General features: G+C 42.2%; 1 protein-coding gene and 1 long non-coding RNA gene across 4 annotated transcripts in view; one reads left to right on the top strand and one right to left on the bottom strand.

Annotated features, from left to right (window-relative positions):
* Nucleotides 1-245: 245 nt before the first annotated feature.
* LOC137481740 (uncharacterized) lies at nucleotides 246-3066 on the bottom strand. Its single transcript, XR_011003636.1, has 2 exons — nucleotides 2842-3066; nucleotides 246-2445 (listed from the first exon to the last, which is right to left on the bottom strand). It is a non-coding gene; the product is annotated as an uncharacterized lncRNA (long non-coding RNA).
* Nucleotides 3067-3383: 317 nt separating this feature from the next.
* Nucleotides 3384-19715, top strand: part of MEF2A (myocyte enhancer factor 2A) — an 82321-nt gene continuing 65989 nt past the window's right edge. The window contains exon 1 of one of the 3 annotated variants that reach the window (XM_068203627.1): nucleotides 3384-3745. The gene's annotated coding sequence lies outside the window, so the exon portion shown is untranslated. The remainder of the gene's footprint in view (nucleotides 3746-19715) is intronic. The other 2 variants (XM_068203626.1, XM_068203625.1) reach the window with 2 other exon arrangements.

Raw genomic sequence — 19715 nt, 5'->3', positions numbered from 1 at the left:
TAAAAGTCCTGCATTGAGTCCCTCTAGAAGCATGGGGCTCAGATTCTCTTCTCCAGGACACAAGAGTAAAAAGCTGATTTCTGGAATATAAGGAGCATTTGAAAGCAGGAAAAGCCATGGTACATCTCTGGAGCAGATGGTAAGAAGGTCCTAAATGTAAGTTGAAAGTTAGTAGAGATCTGATTTTGGTGATAGTGCCTCCAAAATACCTTGAATGGGTGGGTGGAAATGCACTGGAATAGAGATGCAAGGGAAAGCTTTATTGCCATAACAACTGCTGGATGATGGCTCTATACAACTCTGAGGCTATTTAGTTAAAATTAAGAATGCTGCTATTTTTTTTCCTTATCTTTCTTTATATTTGCTATTGCTCTGAGTTTATTTCTCTTTGGATATCATGGAAATTGCAGTGCCTGCTATTTGGCCAAGGGAAGAGATTTCAGGGGGCTCTTTTTATTCTCTGGGTTGTACATAAGATGGGCAGAAATGCAGTCAGTGGTTGCTCCCTTTTCTCCCAGAAGTGATCCTGGCAGATGCTTGTGGTAATTTTTCCCTTGTCATATTGACACTCCAGTGTGATGTTCTCTGGGGCTTTCTTATGTTGCTGCTTCTACAGTCTTACAAAGATGGCCATTTTTTTTCTCTGCAGTGTACATTTTTCTTTATTATCTACAGTTTTGCACCTTCTGTATTATCCAGGAGAATTTGACCTTTGCAGTTGTCCTGGAAATTAAACCCAATGCAGCACCATCAGGTGAGGGAGCGACTTCAGGATTTTGATGCACCAATTCTTCTGTGTCAGCCCGAGGAGTGACATTTTTCACTCACTGTGACACATCAGGACATCTGTGCCCTCCCCACCACCCATCCTGGTTCCCCACCAGTCCCACGAGGGTTCTGCAGGAGCAGATGTGGCAGCACATCATCACACATGGGAAAAACATCTGGAATTCCCACTGCAACCTGAATTTTGCACTTCCTTTTCTCAATTGTTACACGGGGCAGTGTTTCCATCAGGGCAGGAAAGCATTTCAGTGGGAAGGAGGCTGCTCTGTGCCCCTGAAGTATTGTTTGCAAGGCTCACAGAGAAATCCCTTGAGCAACACACGCTCTGCTTATTCTTGTGGTGCCACTGAAAAGGACAGATTAGAACCAATTATTTATCTCTTTGGCTTCCTGCTCTATTTTTTGCCAGCTTGGAATAATATGTACTGAAAATAATTCATGAGTATATCCAGAAGTCCTTGCTCAGGCCTTGCTTCAATGTCTTTCTCAGATTCCCACTGACTTTTATAACTTAAATATTCAGTATTTTATCTTAACATCTTCTCAGCATATTGCTGTCGAGAGAGGATTTGTGGTATTAATCATTAGATTCTAGTAATAGACCTTACAGGTACTATGGATGATAGGTATAGTGAGGAAGGAGAGGATAAATCATATTCATAAGAAAATCAATGACATTTAGACTGTTCATGTTGAAATTGAAAGAAAACTGTGTGGTTTTAAATATCTTCCTGATTGTTACAGATCAGCAAGAATCAGCTTGGAAATATGATTGTAGAGGGCAAATATTTATATTTTGTTGTCTTTTGAACCTCTTGTAATCTTTTCCTTAGATCCACAAGAAGAAGTGTCTGTTCTTGCATTTCTGTTTTGAACAAAAGGTGGATGTTTCAGAAGCTGTTCAACTTATTCACTGGCTGCACTTTAAAATCCAAGCTAATCTGTACATTCTAAACCCTGAACCCCAACATTTCTGAGAGCTGTGAATTACTGTTTCCACTTGTGCCAAACTTCTGGAAATGGACAACAGAAGTTTACATTCACTTTTTGGGACTGATCATGGAGGATCCACCTTTTCCCATCCCATGGTGTGGTCACCACCCTGCCAGATGGGAGTTTCTGTCTTCATTCTGGCATCCTATTCCCTAACCTAATCAGTTAATGATATCATTTTGAAATACAAACAACAGCCTCTGATCTCAGTTTTTCAGAGCCAGCACCTTTGGTTCTGGTGCCCTGATTAGAGATGTGTCCTTTGCAGTGATTTGGAGCTGTGAAATGGCTCCTGTCGCTCCGCTCTGAGGCTGTGGGTATCTCACAGGATAAATCTGGAAGAGCTGTAGAGCGCAGATGATTTTTGGCAAGTATCATTTTATCATCAAAATTTTATTTTTGGGTCGCTCTTCAGCTGCCGCCTTCTGTGAAGGAGAAAGACGCCCATTTGATGGCTTTTATGATGTATTCCCGAGCAGTCCCTTCTGCTCAGAGCGGAATTAACGGGAGCTCTGGCAGAGACAGCGCGAGGTGGGGATGGACGCGTGGAGGTGGAGCTGAGGTGGACTGTCACCTTTGTCTGAACGTGGAGGCACAGCTCACGTCCTCAGAGCTGGCAGATTCACAGAAAGCCAGGCAGAAAAACATTCATTTGTAAATCTGTATCTGTACAGGAGATAGTCACGATACCTACCATCAGATATATTGTACAGAGTTAATATTTAGGGTAGAATTAATATAGTGTATACGCACTGTATACCATACATGTATTTACAGTGCGTGTTATATACAGTATATATACTATGTATTATATATTTATGTATTTAGTAGTGTAATGACTTTATATTAACAGTTTTGCTTTTACAACCTTGTCCTTGCTCAATTTTACCAGTGGCTATTTCTCTCAGTTATATGTATGCATACATAATACATGTATTTTATATATTGCATATATATTCCATGTACCAGACACACCGTGTTTATAGATACACTATAAATAAATATGTATCTACAGAGTACAGAGCGTGTATTTATACACACACACACTATGTATATACACACGTGCTGGGGAGGCGGTGCTGGTGTCTGAGGGTGACACAGCCGGACCCCGGGCGGCTGAGCTGTTTTTCTGTGGGGCGGTCCCCTGCTGCAGGCTCAGCTCGGGGGGCCCGGGAGCACTCACCGCAGCTGTTTTCAGTGCCCCGAGCCGCGCTCGGCCCCGCAGGCTCGGCCCCGCAGGCTCGGCCCCGCAGGCTCGGCCCCGCAGGCTCGGCCCCGCAGGCTCGGCCCCGCGGGCCCGGCGCTGCCGCAGGCCCGGCGCTGCCGCAGGCCCCGCTCGGGGCGGGCCGGGCCCGCTGCGTCACCGCCGGGCCCGCGCTCTGCGCATGCGCGCCCGCCGAGCGCGGGGAGGGGGCGTTCCCGTCCCGGCGGCTCCGCCCCCACTCGGCTCCGATTGGCTATCGATTCCCACCCCACCTTTCTGATTGAGCGCGCAGATGTCACTCAAGGCGTCCACGTTTCGCGGCGCCCCGCCCACCAACTGCGTTCTGATTGGCGGGCTGTCCCGTGCGGGCGCTGCGATTGGCTGTGCGCGCCGTCACTCCGGGGCGGGTCGGCGGGCAGGAATGTAGGCCCGGCCGCTCCCCGGCCCAACAAAGTAATCCGGCGATGCCTGGAGCGCCGAGCGCGGCCGTGCCCGTCCCTCCGCCCGCCGCGGGGGCACCGCGCCCCTCCCCGCCATCCCCGTTCCGTTCCGCCCCTGCCCGGCGCCGTTGAGCGCCCTCGGCCCCGCCGGAGCTGCGCGGAGAAACGTGCGGAAGGACACCGGAGGAGAGTGTGACAGAAGCTGTAGTTCCGGCCGCGGTCGGGCCTTGTTTCCCAAAAATAGCGCGGCGCGGTATCCGTGCGCCGGTGTCAGTGTCTCCTGAGGAGCCGCGGCGGGAGCGGAGCGAGCGGGGGAGCGCCGGTGAGCGAGGGGTCCCGGGGTCCCGGCTCCGCGCGGCCAGCGGGGCGCGTTCCCTCGGCCCGAGCGTCGGCCGGGGCCGGGGGCAGCGGCCGAGGGGGTGGTGGGAGGGGAAGGGGGGAAGGAAGGAGCGTTCCCCCCCCCCCCCGCCGCCGGCCCCATCCCGCTCTGGGGAAGCGGAGCGGGGGAAGCCGGCGGGGTCCCGGGGTGGGCGAGTTCCCGGGGCCTCCCCAGAACTTCCTGCGGGAGGGGATGGACATTTGTGGGCCAGGCCGGCAGATCTGCCCGGGGACCGGGCGGGAGGGAGCGAAGGAGGGTGGGGTGCGCGGCCCTGGAGCGCCCGGGGAGCGGGGAAGGGACCCTTTGTGCTGGGCGTCGTTGGGGAAGGCGACATCGCAGCGAGCGGGGACGCGGCAGGAAAAGCGGCCCCGGGAGCCCGTCCGTGGAATGCGCCGGCGGGAGCGGCCGGGGGTCGGCCGGGGGGAGCTGGGAATGCTTCAGGGAGTTGTGCGCCGCACGAAGGTGTGCTGGCAGTGGCAGGGGGAGAAGCGCTCCTGGCGTGTGCACCCGAGGGTGTTTTGTCCGGAGGGACAAGGCTGAAGGTACGGCAGGATCTTGTGTTCAGCGGCAGAAGGCGTGAGGAAAAAGGGCTGGCCCGCTTCTGACTGGAAAGACTAATTTTTTTAACTTTATGGAGCTGTCTTTTACAATAAATTTTTACCTGCTTTTGAGATGCTAAGCGGCGAGGAGAGTGGAATTGCTCAGAAAAACTGACCACAGTGCCTCGTTTGACAGGTGATTAATTTCAGAGTTGAGAAATTGGAGTTCTGTAGTGGGGAAAAAAAAAAGATAATTTAAGAGGACGGTTTTTTTAATTGCTTAGTGTAAAAACATTGTGTCCCGTAGCCATACAACCACTAAAATTATTATGAGCGGTGGGGCAAAGGGGTTTTGGAAAGTACAAAGGAGGAAGGAAAAGGAATAATTTGTAAACAGTAGCAAGGAAAAAATAAAGTGGTTTGGTATGGAACTGGTAATGTAGATGTATTTATTTTAAACCTTTTCCACAGTCTGGGAAATTTTTATCTAACATGAGGAAGGCTATGAGCTTTCAACCTTTATTATGTGAACTGTCTACACACAATTGTTCCTTATGCAAGTTTTTTTTTTAAATTTGTTTAATTTTAGGAACTAGCCAGCTATATTTTGTTAGGTAATTCTGGTGTCTTCTTATTGCTATCTGGTCTTTAAATACCCGTGCAAAAGATGTCAGGGCAACATTCCTGTCATCTATTCTGTCTGTATTTAAAATTATTTTAAATGCCTTTTACGTGTGAGAATGTAATATTTAGGGTTTTTTCCTCCTATCTCACAGGTGATTTGCATTTGGGGGAGAGGTGTGAAGTTCCTCATTTAAACTATTTTTTTTTCATTGAGGTGCCAGAATATGTGCAAAATGACACGTTATTCAATTACATAATTTAGAAGGATTATAATAAATTATAATAAAGGATGTAATGTCGGCGCTTTTGTTCACTAAAGGGTATCATTATTAAATGATATTTTAAAATTCTATACTTGTTAAGCCAGCAAATCAAAAATAAGAGAATGGAACAAATTGTCAGGATATTAAGGGATTATGATGGTGCTGTACAGCTGGAGGTGAGCCTTTTTTGACTGAGGGCATTCAGTTTGGAATTTCATAAGGAAAATAACCCAGTGCCCTGGTCAGTTGTTTTGCTCCTCCATAATTCTTTCCCACATCTGTGGTTGGCGAGGTCCACGTGCAGTGGCAGAGGAGGATCGTCGGTAAATGGGAAGAATCCCTCAATGTCAGGGACAGGCTCTAGCTCAGGACAGCTTTGGTGTACATGAAACTCCTTCTCTCTGCCCCTGGAGCTGATCTAAACCAGTTTGAACTTTGCAGCGTTTCTGTGATTTATTTGTGAGCAGACATTTGGAGATGTTGGTGGAAATACATCAGCTTTTTTGCTGTGTGCTTGTCCTGCTCTGTGTTTTCAGTGTGTGTTTAAACCGATGTGGTCACTGCTCACCTCTGAGCGAGTGGTGCCATGGAATGCTTTGCATATGTGCAGATCCCTGGATTTTGATCCCTATGAGTTTCTTTCTCTGTGAAACCACAGATGGAGAAGAAAGCCAACATTGAATTTTATGAACTTAGAGAAATTGAGTCATGTTGGACTAGCACAATGAGGAGGACATGGCTGCATTCAAACTTGAAATAATTCTGGAGAATAAAAGGGCTCATTATGGCAGAAGACTCATCTTATTTAGAAAGCTTTGAGCTGAAGTGTGTGTGGTTCACCTTAAACTGGTTAATGCGGGCAGCAGAGATTTTATGGGTTTATTTTAGAATGTTGGCCACGTTTCTCAGATAACTTGTTGATGTCATTCTGTATATTCTGGGCCCAAGTGCTGCTTCAGAGAGCCTGGAGGCACCACTCTGCTCTGTGAACAATGCCGTGCCACCTTGCCTGCTCTCAGCCATGCCCTCCTAACAAAACACAGCTGATTAATTCTCCAGAGTACTGAAACAAGTGTAGTCTACTGCTGTGTAATGAGCAAATCTGTATTAGTTTGGCAACTTTTTTTCCTAAATAAGGAATATCTTGAATTAGTTATAACTGTGGTTTGTTATGCCTTGCTTGAGAGAGGTCTGTGGGGTTTAGTTGAATTTTTAAAAGTATATGTTTTCTAAAAATTACCATTAACACATTTTACTCGCCTCACCAAATTCTTAATTTTTTATTTTTAAAGGATTAAATATTCTGTATAAACCTTGGGCTTTAGGCCTACTCAGTTCTGACAGCAGCCTGGTTGATAATGTGTGCAAAGCACTGGGATCTGCTTTTCCTTCTCATTGCAAGAAATCTTCCTTTGAATTAATTGGAACATCATGTGGCAATGTATGTGCTTCTTAATGCACAAATCGCTTTAAGTTTTCACATTTATTGTGTTGGAAGGCCATTTTCACGTGTGTAATAATGTGTTCTTCAATGGATCAAATGGAGCAAAAGTCAGAGTCTCTGTCTGTGATAATATGGGTGAATTTGGTGCTTTGTGTTCAGATTTGATCCCCTCAGCTCTGGTGAAGCAAGCAGGGGATATAAACACAGCGCTCCCTTTTTCCTTGGGTGCCTTCTGTGCGCTGCAAGGCCAGCAGCGATTACCTGAATGGACTTGTCACTGTTGCTGAGGTGGTGCTGATGAGGGCTTTAGCTCCTGCTCCTGCCGCTGAAATGAATAAAGACTTTGAAGGTGTGTAGTATGAGGTTTTAGTTTAGGTGTCTCAAATTTATACTCAGAATCCCCTTGGTTTAAGGTGCAGTCAGATGTGAAATAACTAAAGGTAGCTGCTTTTTCCCCTGGATGTTTGCAAGGTGGTTTGGTGTCTCAGGAAGTTTGGGAGATGACACAAGGCATTCTTTCTTTTTACAAGACTTCTCCCCCGAGTTAGCTTTGTTGACCTTCCAGTAAAAAACTTGAGGAATTTTTTTTTTGGACAGCTGATCAAAATACATTTTAGGTCATTGATGCAATATCCAGTGTAACGGAACAAAACGGTATTACTGAGAGTTGAGCCCAGCCTTCAGCTGTGTAATATGACAGTTACCCTCCCCCAGCATGTGCTCTGTGCTACAGCACCAGCTAATAAATAATGAGCTCCCAGTCTGCAATAATATATTTTACTTCGTTTATTTGAAAGTAAGCATCTGATCCGATTTCTAGCTCTGACCACTCCTCTCATCTGGTGCTTTCTTATTTTAACACGTGATCCTTCAAGTTACTGCTTAGGGAGTTGAAAAGAAATTTTTTTCCTCCATATTAAGGCATTGATTTTTTTTTTTTTTTAATCAACTGTATTGTTTTGGTTTCTGTTTAATGGTTCTGCAAGAGTGTTTCTCGATTGCTTTAAATTTAATATATAACTTTCTTTAGAAACATATACCCCTGTACTGTGTACTCTCATTTCCATTTGACAGTAAAAAGGAATTAATATCTTGCAAGACTCCTCTGTTCCTGAGACTTCACCCTTGCCTGTCCAAGACAATCACCCAATTGGAATATTTTAAATTATGTATAGAATATATACATTTTTTCCTTTTCTGATTTTATTCTTAATCTGAGTCTACAATGGAGGATTAGGAAGGAATTTTATTAGAATAAGGCAGGCTAAATTTTGTGACCAGTCTTTTTCAAAATTGTAGTGCAGGGGAATACAGAACCTTTTCTACAGGAGTACTTTGCTTTTTGTTCTGTGTGTTGTAGCAGTACAAGTATGCCTCTGTGATCAGAAGAAAATACATCCCTCTTAATAAGAGTGTGATTAATTGAATTATTTTTCAGGGAATTAACTACTTTATATTCCAAATGTTAGTGATGCTTAATTAGGTAGGTCTCCCAGTTATATTTGCCTCTGTCCCTGGAGAGCTTTTGAATTCTGGCAAAGTCCTTATGGGCCAACCTGGAAACTTGCAGCCGTGTTCTGCATTGCTCTGTGATTTCAGCAGGAGCTACTGAGAATTGTTGCGTGCCTATTTGAAGTGTAGTGAGATACAAAGTAGGTGCTAGGATTTACCAGCCAAGCAGAGTCGTGGAAAGGTGCTTGCTGTAGGTGTCTGTGTACCAGGCGCTGATGACAAAGCATCTTTTCCTTTTTTTTAAATCAGGAGCTAATTGACTCAGAGAAAAATGTGTCATGGTCAGAGATCACCTAAGAGTGGGTGTGTAGAATGGATGGGTTTGTGCTCGTGATACTTTTATGACGATAATAGAGGTGAAGAAGGATTTTTTCCCATTTATTTCAAATCTCTTTGAGTGTTTGTGTAACTCAGTTTCATTTGAAAACCAGATTGCTTCTGACACTGTAATTTAGGATTTCATGGACTGGATTGGTGTTATTTTTATTGTCTGAAAGCTCAGCACAGACCTGTGAGAATATGTCAAGCAGATGTGTCATCTGTACCTGCAGTGACACTTGCAGGCTGTGGTCAGGACCAGAGCTGAGGTTTTGTGCTGATCTGCACAGGCCTGATCTCTTTTTTTACTGTGATCACTTTGTGTTTGGAAAGTCAAGGGGGTTAAATTAATAAACTTTTAGCTGTATAATTGTGTAAGCATGTCTGTAAATGAGCTGTGCTGAGGCTATGCTGTTACACATTTATTTCTTGAAGATTGTGGCATACAGAGTTGAGAAACAGAATTCAGAGGAGATTATTTTGGTGTCCCTTAGGATATGGAAGAATTACGAACAGTTGTAAGAGAAGAGAGTAAGCAAGAGGTTGAACCTTCAGAGACTCAGATATACACACATGATCTAAAGGTGAGGGGTCATAAAGGGCACAACAGACTTGTCTTGGCAGTGTCCATTAGAGAAACCTTTGGAAAGTGTCAGGCTGGTGTGACTTTACACCCTCAGGAAAGTGTCAGGATAATGTGACCCTGTATCACACAAAATCTGCAATAGTTGAGTCCAAGAGCAGAGACAAAAGTGGAAATATTGTTTTCCCCCCTCAGATATCAAAAAAGTGACTGTTTTTAAGTGGTTATCTTTCTCCAGATGTTTTGAATTGTATTTAATAGACCATCATGTGGAAAACTTGTATGGTATAGCTCAGAAGCATTGCATGAGGTTATCAGCATTAGGGACATCTTGTTTTTGGTATCATTCTTTCACAAGCAACTGCCTCTTCCTGATATGACTGCATGCATCCTGTTTTAAAAGCTGTGAGCTGACAAGAATGACTGCTAATAATTTGCTGTATAGAGCAGTTTAAAAATGTTGCTTCTTCCAGTGTGAGCTTTCAAAGCAATGAGTCTTCTGAGAGTGTTTGAGAAAAGGGGATGTTCCATCATCATTGTTCTTTTATTATCTTGTCAGGCACTGAGGGTAATAAACTGAAATTTTCAGAGTTTTTATTTTTCCTTGAAGCTGTTGAAATTATTGTGTAATGGTATGAGGTCTTAATTAAGTCAGGTGTCTTAAATTTATATTCAGAATCCCCTTGGTTTCAGGGTAAAAGAGGGGAAGTCAAAGGCACAGCACAAGATAATTTGTTTCACTTGATGCCTACAAAAAAAAAAGGAAAAGCACTTTCTGCTAAAATTTTGAGCCTATAGGCTGTCAAATGATGTTTGTTAGTCTGAGTTTAATAATACACGTATTTACTTGAATAATTGGCGTCAGGGATTTGAAGCTTTTGAGTGCAGAAGAAGGATTTCCTCCAAGAGACTTTGTTAATATCCTCCTGTGTTTCTTTTGAGTGTTGGGGTTTTTTAATGTTTTGTCTTCTGGTTGTCCTCCTTATCTTTGTTCATGACATTCCAAATGGTGGTGTCCTAACTTTTTGTCACTGAAATGTATGTGAAGATAGGAAGCACTAAATTAGAACTCCTTTAGGGAAGGAGACAAAATTGTGGATGGCTGAAGAGAGATGTGGTCAGCTGATGGAAGCAAGAATTTGCTGAATATTGGAGATATGGAATAGGGGTGATTTGCAGAAGTTGTAATTATGAACACAAATGCCCTGAAAATTCCCGAGGAGCATGTGGAACATGTAATGGCTTTGGATGTCATAGAATAATATGTTTTAAATAGGTGCTTGTTGTTTCCTTTGTCACAAATATGAAAACCATTTTTTAAAAATGATTTCGATTTGAAAAAAAATGGAAAATATCAATTGGAATAACTGAAATTTAAAAACTGTTTTATCAAATCTGTATTACAAAATCATGTAGAAAGCACTTGTTCTCAGTGAAGCACAGAGAAATTTAAGACGACTCTCCAGGCTTTGTATTGGGTTTAATATGAGATGAAATTTGAGGAGGGCAAAAACAAGAATTATTGTAATTGATAATTTTTTCTCCCCTAAAAAAAGCAAAAAGCTAACGGTTCGTGTTTCTGTTTATCACTGCTAATTCAGTAACTTCAAGAACCCAGTAAAATGTGGTGTTGAAGTGGTTGGAAATTCTGGATTTTAAAAGGTAGCGTTCCTGACTGTTGGAGTCATTTAAGTGCCTATGCAGAACTGGAGGAAGGTACCTTAAAAGACTAATGGTTTGCTCAGGAGGTGAACCTGGGCAGTGGGAGAACTGCACATTTCAACTGCTGTCCCTGTCATGGCATTCTGATGCTCCTGGCGACTCCTGGTTGATTTTTTCCCTAGGCTTATCTCCAGAGGAGACTTGGTGGGATGAAATGTAACCTGATATCCCCCAGTTATCCCCAGGCTGCTTGCAGTAAATCTTCCTGCAGATGCCCTCGGCCTGCGCTGGCTGGGAGGCGGCTGTGCCTCGGTGGGTTGCGGTCCCTCGTGCCTCTTGTAGTTTTTTTCCCTTTGTGTTTTTGCTGAGGAGTTGCACTCCTGTCCTATCCTAGTGGTGACATCCTTGTTTTTACAGTTCTCTCCTGAGGATGCCCTGAGCTAGTCCGTGCACCCCGTTGTTGTCACACACGTATTTACAAGGAGTCGTGCGTTAGCACAAGGTGCTTATGTAAAACTTGCACCAGGTTCCACCAGGAAGTGACAGAGTCATTCCCTTGAGAAGCTGCGATGGGAGAGGGGATCGGAAGGTTCCTACAAAGAGACTCAAGTAAAAACTGCTTTCCTTTAAAAGCTGAGGGAGGGACTTGCCCCGAGTGAGGAGTTTGATCGGAGCCCAGATCCCCCGTTCGGAGCCCCCGCAGCTCCCTCTGGTGATCCCGGCGTGCCCGTGCAGCCCCGGGGGCTTGGCCGATGAGCAAAACCATCGGCTCCTGCCACGGCACTGAAGAAACTCTTCAGAGCAAGCCGAGGCTGCAGCCCAACCTGGTGTCACTCTTGGGTGCCATTGGGCTTTGCTGCCTTTTGTTTTATTCTTTTCACCATCTAATTTTTGTCTCGGGGGAGATGGAAGTCATTAAAGGATCTGTAGACTGTCCTGTTAACACTGGCTCTAGGCGAGTGGAACCAGTGTGATTGCATGAGATAAAAGGATTCCAGATCTATGGCTGGGTTGCTGAGGAGCAAGTGAAGCATGGTATGGGGAAGAGGGAAGAACAAAGACAGTGTGTATATGAAAATTTTTATTCTGTGTTCTGTAGCCCATTTCATTTATGGTATTAAAATATGGAGAAATGGTAGAAGTAAACTTAAAAATAGTCTGAACTGTAATAGTAAAGAAGTGATTTTGCAAGTAATAAAACCTGGAGAATTTCCATTTCCCTTATTTTTCAACTCTTCTGTTATTCCCTGATCTTTTAGAGTATCCCCTCTTTTCAGTGTGTTTCTCTTCAGTTCTCCAAATATCTTAAATGCGTGCCAGCTGTGGCCAGGCTGAGCACAGGTGCCTGCTGACTGCCCAAGCATCCCCCAGGACCTGCTGCCTCTGGTCACTGCAGGGCACTGCTCTGCCCAGGGCTTCTCTGCAAATGCCAGGTCAAAAATTCTGCAGCACTTCTAGGAAATCTCAAAAATAATCATTACATTTGCTGTAGCACTTGGTTGAAACTGGCCAATATAATCAGAAGCCGTTAATGAAGGAGAATAGACTGTGGTCAAGCAAACCTCATTTTATTAAAAAAGTAAGTTATAAAGCTGTGGAAATAGTTCTGTCTTCTGGGCTTTAATGCCATCATCGATAATGCTCTAGTCTAATATCAGCAAACTCTTATGTTCTTAAGTGTTTTTATTTAATTTTATTAAAATAAAACTTAAAGTTAGGGTGATTTAAAACTGCATTCAGTTTCTTAATTTGCTTTGCTTTTAATGTATTTGATTTGATCTAAATATCATGTTAGGCTGGAATTCATTCGTTCAGCAAAATAAATAGATCTTCATTTTGATAAGGCCTGCTTGTAAGTATATGGGAAGATAGTTGGAATTTCTTCCTTGTCTCTTCCTATCTTCTTAAGATACATTAATAAATTTATCTAAAGCCCCCGCCTGACCTCCTCCCCCATGTGATGCTCATGTCTGTGTTTTATGTAGGACTTTCTGGAACAAATTTTTTAAACAACTTTTTTTTTAAGGGCTGAATTGTTCTGTAATAAAACCTATCACAATATTGCTGGGTACTCAAATAGTTCTCAAAAAGAAATTTTTACCTACTTGTCAGTCATTCAGTCCTTGAATGAAATGTTAATTAGAAGATGATCTGATAAACTTCTTGAAAACTTTCTGTACAACGAACTCCTAATCGAGGATTTTCCTTCAGATCTGTTTGTTTTAAGGTACCTAAGTTGGTTTTTGTAGCTCTCCTGCATGCATGTAGATAATGCCTACAAGCAAACCACAGAGGTCTTGGTGTGTTGTTTTTCTAAGGCTTGAATGACTAATTTTCTGAATGTGTAAGGAGCAAGAGCCTTTGTGTGAAGTTCCTTTTGTGCTTGTTACGACTGTAGAAGCAGGAGAAAGTAAGCACAGCCTAAAATTCGGAGTTGCATTCTGACAAGGAATCCTCCAGGCTTGTCTGGAAGAGTTGAGATCACAGTTCTTGCTTCTGTCTTACCTGTGCTTCTCTGCTTTTAATTCTTTGTGGTCTCCTCTGCTTAGTCTTAGTGGCTTATAAGATTTTTCAGTGGCATAATTAGCTTATCTTAAAATAGTCTGATCTGGTGGCAGTACTGGGACGATGACGGGACAGCCAGCCCAGCCCCAGTCACACGCAGTCAACCGCGGAGATGTCAGTGTTTGGGCCACTCAGCAGGAAGGGAGGAGTAGGTGAAAATCTTTTGAAGATCTAAGTGGACCTTGAACATGAATGATTCAGCTCACCTGTGCTAAGATTTGCACATGTTTTCCTTCAGGAATTTGGCAACAGCCTGATAAAGTAACTAGAAAGCAGCTTCTCCTTGGTTTCAACCAAGATGCAAGTGGAATGGAAACAAAAAAATTAGGTTCTGGTTCCTTTCCTTGGGTTCTTTTTTATATTTGTAGCTTTAGTGTCTGGCTCTGTTTATCAGCCCTCACACTTCAGAGAGAGTGAGCCTCATCTTATTTCAAATACCTTGGTTCAAACTTACCAGTGTTTCAGGTCTGAGACCTTTAAGGTTTGGAGTGTCCAACCATTAACATTTATACTTCCTTGAGACTATCTCTGGGTTTCATACTTTCTATAATTGTCTTGTTTTCTTTCTTCATTTCTGTCTCTCTAGACAAATACAAATTTAGACAAGGGCACAGTTGCATGTGTTAATGAAGATTGTTGTAGGTACACCAGTTCTGAGGGGTAAACTGTACATTTAAAATACCTTTTGTGGAAAAGCTGCTGCTGCAGTTGCTATTGTGGTTGCTACGATCTTGAACAAGGGATTAGAATACTTTTTGTTTCTTGTTACTATGCAGGGAAAGGAACTTGATCTACAGTACATTCAGGATGTTGCTTGTGATGCGATTTATTCTGTATTTTCTGAGAGGTGTCCCTTTCTTTAGATTTCAGTAGAAGAGTACTTTTTCTGAAATTCATAAACGCCCTAAATTTATGTGCCATTACCATGCTTTTTTTTTGTTGATTAAAAGTGTATTTCAGCATTTCACAACTCACTATTTGTTGAAATAGTGGCTCATGCTAGGGCACTCCAATACTGGCTGGTCTCGACTTCAAGGAGAAAATTTAGTGCTGTTATTTCAATGTGTAAAATGCTTTTTAGGGAAGGTTTGTTCTCTTTGCCTTGATACCTGTTCATTCTGGAGTCCAGTGAAACTTCTGTGTTTACGCTTTTAGGTTCTGCATTTTCATCTCTCAAGCCCTGCTGAACAATCTAGTATGAGATGCTTTTGTTACGTTTGAGTTTGCAGACCTTCATAGAAAAACTAATTTGGACTCTGCAAGACATAGTTAAAAACAAATTCTTCTGGTAACGTTTGAATTCTGCTTCCAGGTGGATTTGATGTACTGCCCCCATGCAGGAAGTGAGAAAAGGAGTTTTAACTATATATTAATGTCTTGCATATGCTGCAGTGTTCCTTGAGCTTTTCCTGTAAATGGCTGTAGCCAGGCAAGTCCTCTGTGTAGTTTAATGTTTAACTCTGGTTTTATTTTGTTGCTATTGCTGGCCCTTACACATACAGATAGACTGCACTGTAACTGAGGCTGGGAGGGGGAACTTGCCTCTCTTCCTGTTTAAGCTATGGATCCCAAAAGCTCGGTCTAGGCATGATTTTAGTATGGTGTAGTTTGTTACTAAAAATTTAGTAACAAATACTTTACAAGGTCCAGTGAAACTTCCTAGACTACTTTAGATAAAGTCAGCTTCCAGTGGGGTTTGGAACATTTCTTGAAATGCTTGATTCTTTGTGTTGTATGTAAGGAGTTGTTTTTCTCTTTCTTTTTTCTCCTGGTTTCTCCCACATTCATTAACTGTGCTTACAATGAGTTTTCAGTGAATTACTGTCAATGTTCCAGTGAAATCCTTGGCTGTACTGATGACGTAAGTGGTGGGGATCTTATTCTGGAATTCTTTCTACTGTCTCCTTGTGTCTGTTAGACCTATTTAGATGAAAATGCTGTAGGCCAATGGCATTGCCTGTGTGCTTGTTCCCTGCTATAATATTAATGTTTATGTCTTAGAGGTATTAGTAGAGAGATTATTAGGAGGGGAAATCTAGCACAGAAAAGCTTCCTGTGGATGGCTTGCAGTAGTGGTGAATTCTGACAGGGTTCCCATGGTAGTGAATGTGTTTTCTTTAATACACATTACTCAGATCTTGCTATTGTCTCCTTTATAATACAGCGTGGTGGCTGTATTATTGTCAATACACAAGTTGCCTTAGCAAAACCTTTTGAAGCGCTGTAAAAAATACATGAAACCATGTTTGGCAAAAAATGCTGAAGGGTTTTAATGGTTCCTGAGTGTGTAGGGAACAGTCTTTTTTCCCTTTTGGCAATCCCATGAACTTTTGAATCCAAGTCTTTGTCTCCTTCTCCTCTGCTGTATTCCCATACAAAATTAAATAATTTAACTTTCATTTTAGCAATAGGAGACAATTTGAGTGTAGTTAAAGCAATGTATCTGTCTAAATGAGTGATACCTAATTGGATTAGCATTGTTTAGAGAGCATGTGTGCAGTCATTCTTTGTGAGTCTGTACATTTCTCTTTTAGATCGGCAATAAATATTGAAGTCTCACTGTTCAATCTAATGAACATACATTTAGATCTGCATTTTGATTGCCACTCTCAACTTCCAGTGGGTTGAGATGCTGTTCTGCAGTTTCTGGTTTCAGCCTTCATACTGCCTGGGGTTCATACTCTGCCTGTGGGGAGGTGCACTCGATCTGGAGATGCTCAGAGTCATTTGGATAATGAGGAGTGATAATATCCATAGCATTTTAAGAAATTAGAAAAAAAAAGTGTTTCTGAATTCTAGTGCTCTTTTGCTAGTCTCAAGTAGTTTATGTATGAAATCTCCAAAACTAGATCCTTCACCCACATCTGAGGTCTGTGTATCCCATAAACAGGCCTTGCCTATTTTTTCTGTACAGGACCTTCCTGGGCTTATCTTAATAACACTGTCCTTTGAAAGACTTGGCAGGGCACTATACTGAAGAGGAATACAATAGGAAAAAACATTACTCATTAGAGCTATCTTCTGGATTAGTCCAAATCTGGGGAAATAGTCTGTTCAGTTAGAATTCCTCAGATCCCCTCTTAGATCAACAATAAAGCTCTGTTTTGATAAATGTAGATAGTTAAATATATACAGGACACCTTTAAACTCATTTAATGTCACTGTACCAGTGTCAGTGGCATGTTAGGATAGCACACAGGAAGCATTTAGCTCATTATCCCTACTGCTTGCAAATCCATCATTTCACAAAATGCTCGTTAGTTGTAGCACCTAAATGGGGCAAACCTGTTTCTTAATGAAGAACATGTTTTCAGTGTCATATTTGTCATCATTAAGGCTTTGGGAAACTGGGTTAAAATGTTCAGTTGTGATTATGTACTAGCAAGATGTGGATGGCAGTGCACCTGCTTTCTGAGGTGGATACATTTTCTCACGTGGTCTCGTGTGGTTTGTAGCTGTGAATTCCTGTCTCAGCTCTTCTTTACATCTTTAGTGCAACAGTGCTGAAACTTTTTGATGTGTTCCAGTAAAGCAATGGCAGCACCCACCAACTTTTACTCTTTTTCCATTTGCTTCTTTATTAGATGTGTTTTGGTAATTTTTTGTGTTGTGAGAACATACTAATGTTTTTTGATGTAGCAAGTGTTTCTGCATGAAATGCCTTCAGAAGTAGATTAATGTGTCAAATTTAAATCAGTCATCCTTTTAAAAACTGAAATCTTGTTTATGTATTTAATTTAGGTGATTAAACTACAATGAAGCTTGTGGCTTTCAGTAAAACTTGCAGTTCCAAAACTTGTCTGTGGTCTAGATTGATGTCTCTGTTCTAAGAAAGATTTGGCTTAGATGGCCTTCAATAAATTGGGAAAACTGAGGGATGTAATAATTTAATTTAATTCTGGTATTTATGCATGACAGAGGCTTCCGAAGTGCCCAGCATACAGGTCTTGGGGTGTGGTAATGGTTGGATGATGATGGTGGCAGTTTCTGCCTGTTGTAATTTGACCTGACCAAATGGGTGCCTGACTCTGAGAGCTTTAACTGAGTGAAGACTGTATTCTGCCAAGTATTATTTCCATCAGCTCTTGCTATTTATAAATATGCAAGATAAAAAATTAGAAATAATTTTCTAGTGCAAATGCTGTGTTTTTGCATTTGTTTTCAGTTATCTAGTTGATATCTGTAGGTTAAATTAAAAGTGCAAATTGTGACCTGGAAGACCTCAGTGCCTCAAATTTGCCTGCTAATCCATTAGCTTAGCAGCATGTTACTTCACTGGCAGACCTTGCCCTTTTTGAGTATTTTTGCCATTGAGAAAATTTAAGATTGTGCCTTGCCTTTGAAATAGTGGATTCCTTGCTGACCCTGTGCAAATGCCTTAAACTGCATCTCCCTGCCTGGCTGCAGTTGGACAATTTGAGCTCTGTCCTGTGTCAGTGTGACAGCGCAGGAGTAGAGGAGGTGTGGTGTGATGTGTGACTTGGCTAAAAGCAAGTGCTGTGAGCAGCTGAAGCTGTGTTGCCTGTGACTTTTGGTGTGATGATCTGGATGAGTGAATATGTCAGATTTCAGCTGTTAATTCTCTATAATTTGGTTTTTTTTTTTGGTAGTTGCAAGTAAACACGAAGTGTTTCCACCACACCCCCTTCTGTTTTCTCTGCTATTTTTTTGAGCTTTCTTTCATTTCACTTCCTGGTGGGTAGATGGCGAGTTCTCAGGCAGGTTTATATATTAAAGTGCTGGTGTATTTTCTCCTGAGAAAGCAAGTGTTGTGGATTCTACTCCTGGCAAGTATATCTTCTTTTACTTTTCTTAATATCCTCCATTTCCGGTTGGTCTTTTAGTGTATCCTTGAGTACAGTTCTACATCTGTCAGCTGGGTATATTGCGTTAGCAGATTTTTGTGTCTTCTTTTCACCTGGAGGCTTGAAAAGCAGATGCTCCAAAACTGACTGATTAGGTACCAGCACTTTTGGAGAAATGAAACAATTATTACCTGATCTGAAAGGCAGAGCATCTGCATAGTTTTACATTATGCAAGCTCTGCTTTCGTTGATAATTATGTTGGATAGGTTTTGATTTCTGCCTGTTGTTGATGGGTTTTGTTTGCTTCTGAAGTAAGAGTAACCTGTAGCACTTCACAGCTGCAGATAATTTAATTCCAAGTCCTTCACCAAGGTCAGTGGGGTTTTGTGTGCTTTGTATAATATTGAGCATTTATTTTTCTTAGTCAAAACTTGTTGCATGTGATGTGTAAGATTGTAAAGCACCTTAATATTATTTGCTTACAGAAGAAACACTGTATTCAATTTTTACTATATTGATAAAACTTGGAAGCTGCTTTTTAATTGTGCAGTCAGAAACATGTTCTTTGAAAAGATGAAAAATATGTTTTCTGTAGACAAGTTGTATCTGTAGATTCCAATTCCTAATTTTATCTTCGTATGGAAGTTTACTGGTTCAGTTATTTCATGACTTTTCTGCGGGTTTTTTTATCAGCGCAGCTCTTGGTTTTACTTCTGGGTGTTCTTTTTGTGAAAGGAATCCAGTGTATGTGTGAGTTATTGAATACCCCTGGTGTGCTGGGACTTGTGTTGTGCTTTTCTTCAATGCTGGGACTTTGCTAATAGCAGGTCAGAATGGTTTGCACCTCTCAAGTCATCCATGTGGAAAAAATACCAAATAAGATGTAATGAAAAAATGGGTTCAGCTCTGATGCAGATAGAAAGAGGTGGCTTAAATATTCGAGCAGTAACAAGTCAAACGCCTGGTTTGGAACATGATAATTCAGCCAGGCTCACGTTTGTGACAGCTCTGCAGAGGTGAAGAATGCTTCTTGAGGAGGATTTTTTTCTTTCCTCTTCACAGCGACAGCTTCTGTGCTCCCCTGGGTCGGGGGGTGGGGAGCTCTTCCCAGCAGCTGCACAGAAACCTGTAAGTGCAAGGATGGCCCAGATTCGATGCTGGAGCTTCAGGCAGAGTTCTGCTGTGTGTTAGCACTTGGTCCATGTGATGCTGTTTGACTGGATAAAGGCTCTCAATCATGTGCTAATGTGTGACACTAAATGAATACATATTCTGTGTGTAGCTAATAGAAGTGTTTCTCCTGCTAAAAAAATAAGTCCCTCCTATACTAGAAATGCTTTTGTGCCTCCAACATGGTCCCTTAGAGGAGAAGTTCTAATGTCAAAATGAAACCTGGTCAATATATCAGGACCATGCTGCAGACATTTTATAGTTTGGTGCTTAACCTTTGGGTGACTAAAATTAAAAGTGTTATAATCATTTCCTTCTGTAAAAATATGGTATTCTGTATCTTTCTGTCATTGTATTATTTGATAAATGCTGGTGTGCTCTGCAGAGTAATTAAGGGAGGACTCTGAATAATGATCTCGTTTTAAGT

Source organism: Anomalospiza imberbis, chromosome 13 (genome assembly GCF_031753505.1).
Source record: "Anomalospiza imberbis isolate Cuckoo-Finch-1a 21T00152 chromosome 13, ASM3175350v1, whole genome shotgun sequence".
NCBI lineage: Eukaryota > Metazoa > Chordata > Aves > Passeriformes > Viduidae > Anomalospiza > Anomalospiza imberbis.
The sequence above is the reverse complement of the archived record's forward strand: the minus strand, read 5'-3'. Positions and strand labels throughout refer to the sequence as shown.